Below are 12,214 nucleotides of genomic sequence, written 5' to 3' on the forward strand. Positions count from 1 at the left end.
CTAATACATCGATTTGTTTTCTTATATGAGCCTTGGTCGAGTTCTTTTGGGACACCACCAACACTTTTCATTTTCCCTAGGGTTAGATGACTATCACTCTTATCGACTTCACTCTCATCACTGGACTAGAGTTCCGGACTGCTGCAGTTCCATTTGGCAGTGATTTCACTGGTTTCTCTCCCAAGGTAGAGGAGTTGATCGGTCCTATCATTGTTCGAGCTCAGCGAGGTTCATCCGTTACAGATTAGTAGCCAATGCATTCGTCGGACTATTCTCTTGGAGGCTTTTTGAAATGATGCGACCACCCCTTAGCAGCGGTTGCGTGTCTTTGCTTTGATCCTTCAATCAGGGACTTTTTCTCCTAACAAGGGTATCAGAGTGCTACTCTATTACCTGCTTGCTCTTTGTGACCTTCTTATGGTCGGACATATGATTAGGTCAGCATGGCCTATGCTTCCTGCTTGGATTGCGACTCGCTTGTACCCATCGTAACTTTGGTGAGGAAGTAACACTTTCTAGTTTATGGAGGATTGTAGAGGTATACCTTGCTTTTCTCCTTACTAAAGTTTACTTTAGATATGTGTTAGCACCCGTTGTTGCTTCCCTGTCATTATAGGTCTAGTTCTACACATACTTCTCGTCTCTTTCACCGGCGAGGCCTTCGCCACGAAGGCTCCCCATTGCTACTAGTTGGGGAGGTTGTCACATTGATGGGTGTCATAAATGGCACCCATTTTGATGAGAATTTAGGATGTTTTTACCTTCTTTTCATGGCTTTCATTCTTAATAAATGCTTAGTTTTATGCTTTTAGTCTTAGTCTTACCTTTCCTCTCTTATTTTGTAACTTTTGTGCATTTCTATGGTTTTTCTAGTCTTTTCTCCTTCATTTGCTCTATTTTCGTTGTTGTAGGTATTGTACGAGGTTCGGGTCTTAATATTGGTTATTTACTAAGGTGGAGGAAGCTTTTGGAGCAAGCTTATGGCAATTGGAAAGCTCAAGATGCAAGGAAGTGGATTCTCCAAGTTCTAGCTCTTGCGCTTTCAAGCCGTGCTCTCATGAATATGGGGTGTTGAACCCAAATCATGTGCTTTTGGGACTGCCTCACTTAGTGTTCATCATCATCATGATTGTGCGTTCATTCCAAGACCTTAGCGAATGCACGAAGCCGCGAGAAGATCGAAGAAACCTAGAGATGCGCGGAAGCACAACGCGCGGGCTCGGGCGCGCCACCCCTGCAGCATGAGCGCGCCTCCCTTGCAGCGCGGGCGCGCCTTCCTGATATTTGTTTGCTTGATTTTTATTTTCGCACCTCTATAAATACCTTTGTAGACCCTATTTTTGGAAGAAAGTTTAGAATAAGCTTCATTTCACATTTTAGATCATATTCTTAGCTTAGTTGAGAGCTTATCTCTCTAGTTTTAGGGTTAGTTTAGGAGTAGATTTTAGAGAGAGAAAGTGAGCAATTTCAATGGTGATTGAGAGATTGAAGATTCAATAGTGACAATTGTGTTGGAGATCCTCTCTATTATCAATGGGAATTCTTAACTCTATCTCATTTTATTGTTTTGTTTGATTTCATATTTGTTTGGTTTGATTTTGATGTTTGATTGTTGATTAGTGTAGTTGTTTTGCATATATTTTTTATTCTTGATTTCTCTGGTTGTTAGGTTATTTGATGATGATGTTAGAGTAGTTATTTGGCTAGGAATTGGGTGAAACTTGTATGATTGATTTATTGTGCTTAATTTGGGGATTGTGTTGATTAATTGTTGAGATTAAAGTGATTAATGGATGTTTGCATGTGTGTAATTCGATTAGGCCTTAAGAATTATGCTAGATTGCATTATAGTTTCTAATGATACGGACCATTGATTTAGGAATTGCAATTGTCGATTGAGCTTGATTAGTGATGCTCCTAGTTAGAGTTTCTCGTAGTTGGCGCTAGTTTGACCTCTAGGAGATAGCTTGTTAACTCTTTTGATTGAGCTTTCCATTTGTCTTCACAACCATTGATTTGCATATTGTTCCCGAGTTGCTACAATTGTCATGATTACTTGTTGATCCCCGTTCCTAGTGCTTTACTTGTTTGGTTTCTTTATTTGCTTGTTGTTAGTGTTCTCTCTTTATCTTTGTCTTCGACCTAGCTTAGGCACATAATTAAGAGCGCTTGAACATTACCGTTCCTTTGGGTTTGATCCTTGACTTGCCTCTATACTAGTATATAGGTTTGTTAAGTGTTTATAATTTTTGTTTGACAGAGGGAGGATTAGTTTCAACAACCTAGTTCCACCCCTCGTCACACAGTGACAAGACTGCTACCGCCCATGTTCGAGAGTGGATTCTCTCGGTATGCTTTGCTTAACACTTTTGTTTTTTTCTCCTTAGTAGGATCCTATCTCATGGGTATTCATTTTGTAGGGGCCTGAGTATCCATTCCGGCCATGGGACGATTTTGACCTTCCTCGACGGGCTGTCAAGTATATAGCTCAACGTTGTTATTTTCAGGGGACATAAGACGTTGTGGTATACCTGGGTGAGAGAGTTGCGATACAACACTCTTACGAGTCCTTTGTCGTTCCTGCTCGTCCCCCACGACACATGTTAGACTTGATGGGCATGAGAGTCCATCTAGGTAGATCGCTAGCTAGTATAAGGATGAAAGACTCACTTTTGCTCGTCCTCGAGCAAAATTAAGCAAGCAAGAACAAGGATGAAATACTTATTGAAAAATGAAAAAGAAATACATAAGAAGAGAATATACACTAAGACTCACTTTCATAGGAATCACGGTTGTTTTTAGCTACAACAAGCCCTTTAAACCCCTCGATTGCTCTAAAGGAAGCATAATGGTCTCGTAAGGGTTTAGTAAGAGGTTAACCCATAACTCTCAACAAGCAAGCATGAGGAAAATCACAAAAGTAAATGAAATCAAAAGAAAAGGTAAAATTAAAACCTTTACGAATTGAACTCCTACAAAATGACTACACTTCAAATAAATAAACAACTTTCTTAAGCAAATAGGGGTATGCACGTTCCAATATATCCGAGGTTAATTAAAACATAGAATATGCTAAGCGTAGAGAAATAGTTATGTGACTCAGCCTCAAGGTCGAAAGGTCTTTCCCAAAGGTTGTATCGTAAGGGCAAAAAGGGTGAGGGTAGGCTTAAAATTTAGAATTTGGCGGTGTTCCTAATTAGTGAAGCAAAAGGGTGATCAAACTTTCTCCTTATAACCATGTAATCACAAAACAAAAACAAACTAACACCCCCAAGCTTATTCAAACTAAATCCACAATCATATATACAAAAAGCGTAAACGCTCCCCCCCCCCCCAAGCTTAAAGGAAGCATTGTCCTTAATGCTTGAAAAGGAGAAAAGAATAACATTAAAATATTTTTGTAATTTCTCATACTTTCAATTTTTTTACAATTTTTGCCAAAGCGTTTGAATTTGCTTTGCTTTTTATCGTTTTTAAATTTTTTTCATTTTTTACTTTATTCATTGTCCTCGCCTCTTTTAACTATGGACGACTTTTTCAACTTTGCATTTGGATGTCCTTTCCTTTTTTAACTTTGGACAGCTTTTTCATTTATTCATTTTCCATTATTCACATGATATATACATCACATGCTTGCTTACAAATAGAACCAATATCAAAACTCATGTACTACAATCTCCAAGAACATGATCATTTGCTTCACAAAAACCAAGAGTGGAACAAAAAGAAACAAAAGAATCAAAGTTCTTTAGATGTGGCTTAAAAAGAAGGGAAAAGGCTCAAATGGATAGCAAGTAGGCAAATGTGAACCCAAGAACTAAAATAAAGAAGAATAACCTAGAAAAGAAAATTACCACCTCGAAAAGATGTCTTTGTCCTCCTTAGATGATTCGGTTTCGCTTTTGAGAATTATGAGTTAAGATTCAAGATTAGTTTTGCAATATTCAAGGACCCATGCGGCTCATTCAAGTAATTGTAGAAGGATAGAAAATATGTAAACCTCACATGGATGTAGCAAAAACTCACTATAGGTGTCAAATCGACAATAGGAAGCAACTACCAAGCATGCCACAAACAAGTTGAATCGGGTTTCATGATCCCCCTAGTTCTTAGATACGCTACCTTAACATACGCTATCCTAGAACCAACCAAGAATATTCTCAAACCATGCATCATACCACTACCAATTAGGAATATGTTCATTCAAAAGCAAAAGTCCTTTGCTATATAGTTTAATTCACAAGTAAGTCAACAGAAAGAAAAAGGAAAGCCTCAAAAACTTTATTCAAACCAAAATCAAAAAGAAAGAAAAATAAGAAAAAAGTAAAGAAAATAAAAGAAAAATAGGAAAACAAAGATATAGGAAAAGTAGGAAATAAAGAAAGGAACCAATATGCAAGTAGAACATGTAATTACCAATCGTCAAACAAGTGATCATTCAACAACAACGTCAATGATCCCCAAACACTCTAAGCTGTTACAAGAATTACATTCTCGAACCGTTCAACTTCTCCTAAACTAATTCTAATCTATGCATCCATGAAAAGAAAATACAAGAAAGAAAATAAGAATGATCTCACCGAGCTTCCGAGCAATTTTAATAAAAATAAGGCGAAAAGTCTATCACCTTCATTAAACTCCAAGAATTAATAGCATCATCAACAAAGACAAGTGAGAAGAAGTATAAAAAATAGATCTATAAACAAAGAAAATGGTTATTAAATTCAAAAAAAAGTAAAGAAACATACAACGCAAAAAGCAAATGAAACTACCAAAAAGAAAGTATGAGAAGCAGATAAATCTAAAGAAACTAAACACTAAACTAGCAATTAATCATCTAAACTACAAGATTTGGATTTAAGGGGTTCAGATTCAAGGGATTTGGATATTAGGGCATTGGATTTGCGGGAGAAAACAACATACATTATTATCAAAGCAATCAACACAACAACATCATTATCAAGAGAGAAAGAATAGACAAGGAAAGCTCAAAGAAACAACAACCAAACAACATCAAGAGGAGACTAAGTCATGTAAATATCAATCATCGAGGAAAGAAGTAGACAAGGCAATTTCCAACTACAATATTGGCCACCAAGAAAAACCCCTAAGAAAATCAAGTTCCCCAAAGCTAAACATGAATACATCTCAACATCCCTTCAATACAAAGCAAAACTCACATAAAATAAGGGATGGAGGAACAATGCACAATGTAGGGGAACTAGCTACCACTCGGCCAGGTATTATCATTGTCATCCCTATCATAGGATAACCCGGATGGAGGACCATAAGGATCCCATCCCCCGGTGTAGCCGGGTGGCCAACCATAGTGTCCCTTGAAGTTTTCTTGTTTCCAAGGGTAAGGGGAGCACATTGCTTGGTCAAGGAAAGCAGTACTGGATGATCAGGGTGCATATAGGGGTAGTTAGGATCACCCCTATGATCGCTCCCACGGAACACGGTAATCGTCGTTACCGTGCTCATCGGGGAATGAGAGAGTCTCAGTGTTGGACCACGGGGGTCCTTGCTAATAAGGATACCCAATTAATGAAATAAGGCCAAGTTGGGGTGGAATGTAAGAATAGTTAACCACGGGAGAGACTTCCCCACGCTTAACACTAGCATCACACAATTGTTGTTGTTAGAGAAACATACCTTGTTGCACCTCCGAAATGCCTCTTATTTTATTATACATTGCCACAAAATCTTGACCATACATGCCATCCAAATGAATTTGTATCCCCTTCATTTTCCTAATAAGAGCATCCATATCGGGGTTAGCAAAATTGAAGTATTGATGTTCTTGATGTTGTTGTTGTTGTTGGCGTTGCTGTCGTTGTTGTTGAGAATGTTGTAGTTGAAATTGTGGTTGCGAAGCTTTTCTCCTATTTCGTCACCATCATCATCACGGGGGAGGTAGTTACTTAGGGGAACATGCCATACATTAGGCACATCCTCACGGTGAATAGAAGTCAAAGAAGGGTTAGGGAGATAACAGCAATGCTTGTTCTCCCTAAGCTACTCGAACATCTCATCATCTTCATTCTTTGCCAAAAGTTGCACTTGCTTTAATTGTGCAATATCAAGGTAGAGGGTATTCGTTCTACCCACCGGAGTGCAAGAAGGCAAATAGTGGCCAAGGCGAAGGTTGGTCACGAACCTCGTAACCATGCTACCACAAGGAATCTCTCCGGATTCCCTAGATTGCAACTTCTTGCAATATCTCACAAACATGAACCCGAAGTTCAATTGACCTCAGTATTCCTCCCTAGTAGACGCGCATAGAATTCACAGCTCTAATTGACTAAATTTTCACAATTCTTGCTTCGAGATTATCGAATATAACAAAAGCCGATGAAGAATCCGAAGACATGGTTGGAAGACTTTGGTCATCGTGGAATAAGATTGAAGTTTCCATGAATGCTCTTAAATTTCAAACTTATTATATTCTTAATAATGGTTATACTTTGCACTTATATTTATAGTATTCTAAATCAAATAATATTGTTTCCATGATTGGTAAAGGAAATCTTTGAGGATTGTTCTCAAAGAAAAGTAAAGCATTTCTAAAATACAATTCTCATAAATGACTTTTAAGGAGAATCCTCAAAGAAAAGTAAAGCATTTCTAAAATACAATTCTCATGAATGACTTTTAAGGACAATTGGAGATCATGTATTCAAAATACTAGGTAGTTTTGACAAAACATGAAGTATTGAGTTGCAAACTCAAATTGTCAATATTGACAACCAACATATCTTTTCGCTTAATACATAGATGAGTATGACTCATTGATGTAGTAATTCGATAAAGTATGATAAGAAATATAGGAAACGAGAAACAAAGAAAAGGAATGAGATTCCATTTTATTAAAAAATTCATGTTATTGAAGTTAACTTAGCAACTCATTATCTTCACAAAGTATCGGATACTGCTTGAGTGTTCCACTTTGAAAGTGACCTCGAACTATTGAAGATAAGCTAAATTATCGACTTACAAGCTCAGAATGAAGCAAGTGGTGCTACATCAGTTGTAAGGTCATATGCTTTGTTTAAAGACCTTTAAGCTATGGCTGAAACAAATAACAGGTTATTGTGTTCCATAATCAACAATTGATCCGTTTACACACGGAAAGACTCACATTCAAAGCAATGAGCTATAGTTGCAAATTTATTTGAATGACATGGTTGTCTAAACCATGAGTCAAGAATGCTTGATTATAGACAAACATTTTCTTAACATGATAAACTTGCAAAAGCTCAAAGTCATGGGCATGATTTGCGTTCCGAACATCTTTAGCAATGTAACATCAAGAAGAACTTACTCAAGGCTCTATTAGATAGGCTCTTGATAGTTGATCGATTCGGAATCGTTCTAAGACAAGCAAGTCTTACTTGTTGAAATCGACAAAGCAAAGAGCTATTGTTCTAGATATAGACAATTGACTCCGAAAGCTAAAGGGGATTCATTTACTTCAACGTTTCACAAAGAATTTGAAAGAATATGGCTATATTCATCAAATGTGAACAAACTTGACCTTGAATAGTTCAAGAGTTCAGTCAAGTACAAAATCGACTTGGCAAGATATCAAAAAGTCTAGATGAGATAGAGCGATATTTGCTTGAGCCAATCGTAACTATCACAAAGTTATGAAATTGAAATTTTCATAAATAACTCCACAAAGAACATAGTGTGTCTTCATGGAGACCTCGATGCCATTTAAAAATGACTCGAACAATGATGGATCACATCCCTTCCTATAAAGTTCTTAATGATTTGCACAAATGACTAATGTTACACTAAAAGAAATGTCGAAACTAAGAAAGGACGCCATATTCAGTTATGGATAGAAATAACTACTAAACGTCTTTTCAAGTATATGTCTGTAGACACCCAAATGTGTCTCCCCAAAACCAAACCCAGTGATGAGTACCTTTCATGTCATTTTATTTTCGAACAAAACGAAAGTGTGAAAAGTCTAGTGATGAGGATGTTTTTATTAAAATATCTCTTCTTTCTGTTTTTGAAAATATTTCTTTTCGTACCCTATTTATGAAAAACGTGCATTATAGTTTATTTTGGTCCATGATATAGGTCCAATAATAGTGTAGTTGGATTGGGTTGAAAAGAGCTTTCCAACGATATATTATAACCCCAATTGTGATGAATAATGAGGAAGTTATGGCCAAAATACTAAACTGGGCCTAGTTTGGTTCTTACATATGGCCCAATGATCTAGAGGAGGGCCTATTATTAATTATCATTCCTAAAGATAATAGGGTTGATTATAGTCTTCTAGAATACTCTAGAAGGGTCTCTTAAATCCTAATGGAGTTAGAATTGATAATTATGTTTCAAACAGTTTGAAATTAAATAAAAGTACTCCTTTTAAGAATCCTTGTTTTGTACGAGATGGAATATATTCAAATATTATTTTCTTTCCTCTTAATCTTTATCAAAATTTTATATGGTTGGATATATATTGAAATTATCTTTCCAATTATATATTATAATATCAATTCCGAGCTATAACGAAAAAGATATGAATGAGATACGAAACTCTATCCAAAACTTACACCCTTCCACTATGTCGGCCATATATTTTATCTAAAAACTATTTTAATCTGATTCTAATTTTGTTGGAAAGTACACTTCATGATCTTTGTAATGACATATTATATGCCTTATTTTAACTTGTGGATCAAAAGATATGATTAAAACAAAATCTGCAAAAAGTCTTGCAGCGCTAGACGACAGGCCTGTCGCGCGGCGACATGGACAGTTGCGGCGACAGCGTCGTGTTTTATTCCTCTTCAAAATCTGATATTTTATTATCATATCCGGACTGTTTTCATTATAAATAGCGTCCTTACACCTCCGTTTTTAATCATCAATTCTCCATCTAAATCACCAATTCTCATCAAGAAAATCTTGATACTCTCTCTCTCTCCTATTCTAAACCTAGCCAAGTTCTAGATACACCTAGCCAAGATCAAAGTTGTCTTTGCCTAAACGTGAAAGGTTTGATAATTCTGAGGGTTTGGTCCCAAGTCTTTGCCATCTACCGGTGGAACTGGAACATCGTGCGCACTGGGCTATCAAAACCTTGAATTTTGATATCCAATCCGCCGGAGAAAAGAGGATGCTTGACCTCCATGCCTTGGAAGAGTTGAGGTTAGATGCATATGAGAGTGCAAAGACCTACAAGGAGAAGACCAAAGCATGGCACAACAAGCACATCAACAAGAGAGAGTTCAAGGAGGGTGACAAGGTCTTGCTATTTAACTCCCAGTTGAAGTTGTTTACGGGAAAGCTAAAATCAAGATGGAGTGGCCCTTTCACCATTACAAAGGTATTCCCATATGGCGCCATTGAGATTTCCAACGACAAAGGTGAACCATTCAAAGTTAATGGCCAAAGGTTGAAAGCATACTTCGATGGTTTCGTGCAAGAAGAAACAAAGGTAGTTCATTTAGATGAATTTGATATCCCTCGTGATTGAAAACGTAATATGGTCAAGCTAGTGACAATAAAGAAGCGCTTCCGGGAGGCAACCCGAGTATTTTAGTAATTTTTCTTAAAAAAAAAAAAAAAAAAAAAAAAGGGAGAGTAAACGTGCCTGCCAATAAGCAAGGACGTGCTGAAAATGGCACGTCCGTGTTTAGGAAGGCAGAAAGTTGAGAAGTATTCTGCCAAGTTAAGCACGTCCGTGCAAGATACAGCACGTCCGTGCCGATAATGGCACGTTCGTGCTTTTACAGGCAGAAAGTTAAGCACGTTCTGACTTGAGCTGCACGTCCGTGCCAATGCTGCACGTCCGTGCATACCAAGTATTTAAGGCCGAAACTGCTCGAAAAAAAAAAAAAAGAAAAAAACCCACAATTTTTTTTGTTCTTCCTCTCAAACCCACGGTTCTCCTCCTTCTCTCTAACCCCACTTACTCCTCCTCTTAACCCTCAAACACTCAAATTCTCACCCAAAATTCAACATTTCCCACCATAATCAACACTCCTTTTCAACAAAAACGCAAAATACTACTCCTTTCTCCAATCTTCAACCCAAAAATCACCCATTAACCGAAACCCTAAGAAGAAAAAAATCAATTTGGGGGTTTTCTTTTGGATTGAAATTTTAACAATTGGTTGAAGGAAAAGGTTCAAGCAAGGGAAAGGTAGGCTAGGAAGGTTCATTTGCGGGTTTTACACCCACGTTAAGCTCGGTATAATCGTTCCTTCCACTTACTATTTCCATACTTGAAACTTGTTGTTTTGTGCTTATTTTTGCTTGCAATCTTGGTTGAATTGATAGTTGTTGAGTATTTGTGCTTTTATGTAAAGCATTATGGGTTTAATTGAATATTGTGAGGATTAATTGTTTAGGTTTTGTGAGTTTTTGTGATTGTGTGGATTATTCTTTGTGGTGTCCTTTGGTGTGGCTAAGTCTTGGGTTGTTGACCTTAAAATTACTTGGTGAATTGGTTTAGTGTCTTGATCTCTTTGTGTGGCGGGTTTAGTCATTCTAAATAAAACAAAATAAAAACAACCATGCCAAGAAGAAACCAATCCCAAAACACCTCTTCCCTTAGATTTAGGAACCCATCGCCTCCTCCTCTTGTTGATCCACCGCAAGTGGACACAATGGGAATAGTTTTCGCTGACCAGGCCTTTTTGGCCAATTTCCTTAAAATCAGTAGGAGGCGGGTCAAGCCCACCAAATTCTATGATAGTGAGGTGGCGGACGCCTTAGGGGTAGGAGCTGACAACACAATGTTATTCGAGGGAGCCGACCTAGGTTCTTGGCTAGAGTTACATGCCTTAACCTATAGGAGACTGACCCTAGAATTCCTCTCCTCCCTTTGTGTGCACCGTGACACCACAAGATCCCCCCGTTACATGACCTTCCAGCTCATGAATGCCCAACATAGAATGTCCGTAGCGAGAGTTAACCAAGCTTTTGGGTGGCCGTTTTCTGGAACTATGGGGCCTAAGGATAGGCAACCCCGTAACTATATGGCGGGTGAATTTTGGAGAAGAATCACAGGGCTGTTTGGGTATAACCCTAGAACTGATAAGGCCACAACCATTATTCACCCTGCCTTTAGGATCACCCAGCGTACCATAGCGAACACAGCTTTTGCTAGGGGAGACAGTTCAGGGGTCGTGTCTACTCGAGATCTTTACTTTCTATGGCATCTGATTGAGGGTAGTACGAGTTTAAATGTGGGGTCTTGGTTTATGGACCACCTAGAAAATGTTGCCACAGGATCAGGCAACATCACCATAGGTGGTATGATTACTATAATTGCTGCTGCTCTTAACCTTGATTTTGCAGAAGAGCAGGTTGTTCCAGGTCCAACACAGTTGGATATGCAGTCACTGAGAGCCATGAAATGGCTCACGGATGTAGAGGGGAACCACCCCTATTTGTGGTTGGTGAGTAGGCGCCCCTATGCCTACTTACCCGACCCCGTGGCCACCGCCATCTACAACCAGGCGAACTGGATCTTTGAGAGGGACTTCCCTTGGGCTCCCGGTCAAGAGGGAGAGGTACAAGGGCAAGAGCAGCAAGAGCAACAACAACAACATCAACAACAACAGCATCAACAACAACAACATCATCAACAACAACAATTTCAGCAACAACCAGAATTTCACCAGCAGTACGAGTTCCAACAAGGGTACCAAGAGGGGTACCAAGGTCAGGGCATGGGTGAAGGCAACCCATTCCTCACCTTCGAGCAGCAGATGGCTAATATGAATGCGAACTTCGCCCGCATGACTTCCGAGTTTGAGACCATGAGGAAGTCAAATGAAGACTTGAGGACTTCTTTCGACGGAATAAGGTCAAGCTTTGAGGGTCTTCGAACGGAATTGGGCGACTTCCGCAATGTATATCAGCATCTCTACCGCGGGGGTTCGAGCTCCCAAGGGGGCCCGAACCAATGAGTTAGTATCTCCTTCCCCTTCTCTTTGTGCTTATATTGTTTCAACATTGGGGACAATGTTTATGATAGCTTGGGGGGGGAGTATTTTCTCATTTACCATTGGTTCATGCTGTGTTCTCGTACGTATATGTTGATTTGCATGCCCCTATTCCCATTTCCCTAACATCCAAACCCTTTGAATCCAAATTGCTTCCTTTGAAATCCAAATCCCTTACATTGTGAATACTTCTCCTATCCCTTATTTAGATGTATAGTTATTTTATGCCTAGT

The sequence above is a fragment of the Chenopodium quinoa genome, unplaced genomic scaffold, assembly GCF_001683475.1.
Source record: "Chenopodium quinoa cultivar QQ74 unplaced genomic scaffold, ASM168347v1, whole genome shotgun sequence".
NCBI lineage: Eukaryota > Viridiplantae > Streptophyta > Magnoliopsida > Caryophyllales > Amaranthaceae > Chenopodium > Chenopodium quinoa.